The sequence below is a fragment of the Pseudonaja textilis genome, chromosome 8 (assembly GCF_049901715.1).
Source record: "Pseudonaja textilis isolate UNSWEBS1 chromosome 8, rPseTex1.2, whole genome shotgun sequence".
Classification (NCBI taxonomy): domain Eukaryota; kingdom Metazoa; phylum Chordata; class Lepidosauria; order Squamata; family Elapidae; genus Pseudonaja; species Pseudonaja textilis.
Window position 1 is genome coordinate 30732836 of NC_141997.1, and position 4091 is coordinate 30736926.

A 4091-nucleotide genomic window follows, 5' to 3' on the forward strand; every position below is an offset into this window, starting at 1 on the left:
TTACACACATACTTATTGGCTCTCCACTCATATAAACCAGGGTGTGCCCCTAACTGTTTGAGAACATATATTTTCTTAACAGATATTTTTATCCACTATTAATGTATTATAATGTGTTAGTATATTTTATATATATTGTAAATAGTGATGTCTATTGCTGGTCTAAGACCTTAATAAAATTATATTCTATTCTTCTACTTATGGTCTAAGACCAAGTCATAAAATTTAAAATACAGCTCACATGTCATGCCCCTGTAAGAATCTGATTCCTAGGGGGAGATTGAGCAGCTAATAGTGGGTGGAGTGTGGCTCCGGTGGCTGTAGAAGAAACTGGAGAAGGGCATAGTCTGGCTGGGCATTCAGAGGAAGACCCAGGGCTACCCCCTCTTCATCCTGGGACACATAGGGAGGAACAGAGAAGGGAGCAACGTGAGTTACATGGGTTACGGGGGAGAAAAGGGCCCTGATTCCCTTCATTAGCTACAGCTGGGAAAGTAGGATTTAAAAAGGATGTTTGTGCACAGCACCTTGCTGGAAGTATTTGTCAAGTCTTATCTGGGTTCTGGTGTCCTCCAAACTGTCTATGTTTCATTAACTCTTGAAGTCTTCAATTCCTTATCCTGCCCTGTCTCGTTAATTGCTGCAGAGTGGTTTGTGTTGGTTTTTATTTATAATTTATAAGTACTTTGGGTTCGGACTGAATTTCTTCTCTTTAAAAACTGTTCTTGGAATTGGAAAAATGATAAAATATCTATGCAGGAGGAAGTTATTAAGAAAATTTTGGACTGTGCTGAAATGAGTAAATTGACATTTGAAATTAGAGAACAAGAAGATAAACAATTTTATATGATATGGGATTTGTTTTATCAATGGTTGGACAAAAAGACATGGTAATGTAATAGATTAGATAATTTTGTAATAGAAGTTTAATAGATTGATATAAAATATAATATAGACATATATACCATTGGATGAAAGTATAATATAAATTTTAAAACAAAATTTGGAATATCTTGTATAAAATGATGGAATAAATAGTTTAGTCATGGATGATTAATAACTGATAAATATATAAGCATAAGTTAGTTTGACAATGTGAAAATTGATATAAACTGTGAGTAATGACTGCAAAAGGATAGCACAAAAGATTTGTAACCAACTGACACACTGTATGTATATAAAATGGAAGATGGTTTTATGTTTTTATGTTTTGTTTGTATATGTTTGTGTTAAAAAATAAAAACTTTTTTGAAAAACTGTTCTTAGGAGAGTTTTTTCTCCAGCAGATGGTAACTGGAGATTGGGGGTCATGTTGGAGTTATTAAAGGGACTTTACCTACTTTTGTGACTTTGTTGCTTTTGTTGCTTTGTGTCACACCCTGGGCCACCATCATATCACATTTAATACACACACACACACACACACACACACATATATATATATGGTATTCAGCTTTGTTTGGTTATTTTACCACGTCATTGTAGTTGTGCTTTTAAAGTTGTAGCAACGTTTCAGCAGAATCTCATCTGCCATCATCAGGCTTGAATGCCATACATGTAAGTACCCGCGAAAACTTAAGAAAACATATATATATATATATATAAAACAATGTGTACAAGGAAAATGTATAAAAGGAAACAATGTATAAAAGGAAAAAACCCTATAAAATTAAGGGCATGAAAATTGAGGGCATGAAATAATTTCTATATGCTAAGGCTAAATAAAAAACCTGCTAATTCTTTTGATACCCTGGGTATCATTTAGTAAAAATACCTCAATCTCATCATTAGTAGAGTTGACCAGATTCAAGAGTGGTGAATTAGCTCCACTCGCCAATGTGGGCACTTTAAATGAAAGACACTGGATGTCTATGTATAGGTAGCCCTCGACGTATGTCCACAATTGACCACAAAATTTCTGCTGTTAAGGGAGACATTTGTTAAGTGAGTTTTGCCCCATGGTGTGACCATTCTTACCTCAGTTATTAAGGGAATCACTGCAGTTGCTAAGTTAGTAACCCACTTGTTAAGCGAATCCGATTTCCCTTTGACTTCGCCCGTCAGAAGGTCGCAAAAGGTCATCATGAGATTGGAACACAGCAACGGTCATAAATATGAATCAGTTGCCAAGCATCTGAAATTTGATCCCATGATCATGCGGATGCTGCAAAGATCGTAACTGTGAAAAAAACCGGTCATAAGATACTTTTTTCAGTGCCGTTGTAACTTTGAATGGTCACTAAATGAACTGTTGTAAGTCAAGGACTACCGGTATTGTATGTGCAAATACATACGTATGGTAGTTTGGCAAAACATCCAGCTGTCACCCTAGTGTGGAGAACATCTATATGGGCCAGGGAAAAGAGCCTTCCATGTAGTCAGGGTGTACAGCAGGGATTCCAAACTTGGCAACTTTGAGACTTGTGGATTTCAACTCCCAGAATTCCCCTGCTGGCATGGCTGGTTGAGGAATTCTGGGAGTTGCAGTCCACAAGTCTTAAAGTTACCAAGTGTTGAGACCTCTAGTGCAGTGGCCCCCAACCTTTTTTGTGCCACGGCCTGGTACCGGCATCACAAAATGATCCATGGCCCAGTACCGGCATCAGCACGCATGACAAGGCAAGGCAAGCCGAGTGACTGGCCAGCCAGCTGTCCCCTGCTTCTCCCCGCCACCTTCAACTCCTCCTTTGTACCTTTGTCGATGGGCTTCGCTTCGGGACGACTTTGGGACAGTCGCTCGGCTCGGCTTGCCTTGGGTGCTGAAAGAATCCTCGCGCCTTAGTTTCATTCAAAGCCCCCCCCTTCGATGAAACTAAGGCGCGAGGATTCTTTCAGCACCCATATGCCGCTTTCCAACCGGAAAAGCTCACTCGGAAGCACTTTCTCGTCAAACAAGATGGCGGCACCCAGCAAACCGGCGGCCTGGTAGGAAATGTTCCACAGACCGGGACCGGTCCGTGGCCCGGTGGTTGGGACCCCTGCTCTGGTGGACAGGATCTTATAGAAGCAATGGGAGGAGCTTCCAAGGGGAGAGAGCAATTTGTCCAGTAAGAGAGAGGGTGAAGTTACTTCTGTCTCCCTGAATGTCTAAGACCCACACTCTCTTCTTCAGTTCAACCAAGGTTTTGCAATAGTGGCGAATATCTGTAGCTTGGGTGTAGGATGGGGGTGAGGGTTCGTTCTCCAAGTTTGTAGGTTGGTTTCCAAACATTTAATTACCAGGCTAGGTAACATCTTCAGCAGAGTTTAGGCAGGGGTGCGCAATGCCCACCCACCCCTGCTGCCCCCTTACTTGCAGTGCGCCTCACAGCTGATTTTCAGCTGGTTTGGGGCCTTTTTCGGTCTCCCTGAGGCTTCAGGGAGGCTTCTGCAGGGTTCTGCAGAAGGCTTTGCAGGCTGAAAACTAGCCTCGTTTTGTCACTTCTGGTATTTTTGGAAAAACAGGAAGTGACAAAACGGGGCTAGTTTTCGGCCTGCAAAGCCTTCTGCAGAAGCCTTCCTCAAGCCTTTGGGAGGCCGAAAAAGGCATCAAACTGGCCGAAAATCAGCTGTGAAGTGCACACATGTGCAGTGAGGTAAGTTTGCCTGCAGCTTGTGTGTTGGCACAAATGGCTCTGCATGCCACCTGTGGCATGCAAGCCATAGATTCACCATCATGGGTATAGGGTTTCCTGCCTGAGCAGGGGGTTGGACTAGAAGACCTCCAAGGTCCCTTCCAATTCTGATATTCTATTAATTTTAGTTAGTGTTCCGGAAAACACTAAGTAGGAAAGCACTTTGTAGAGGATAAGAAGATAGCTTTTACAGCTGTGTTTAAATGTTGGAACTCAGCTTGCACCTGTAGTATTTTTCAACAGATAGTAACTGTGGCGTTCGGAAAAGACTGAGCTGCTCTGGCTAATTGGATTTCCCTGAATTTCTGCTGCTGGAAGTGCTGATAGTTCAGCAGCTTGAGACTCTTCAATTGCTAATTTAAGGGTTAAATCCCCTTTAGCCAATAGACGCCTTTGTAGCCTGAAATCCCTGACTCCATAAACTAGTTGGTCTAATAACATGTCTTCCAGATAGTCTCTAAACCCACAATGCAAAGG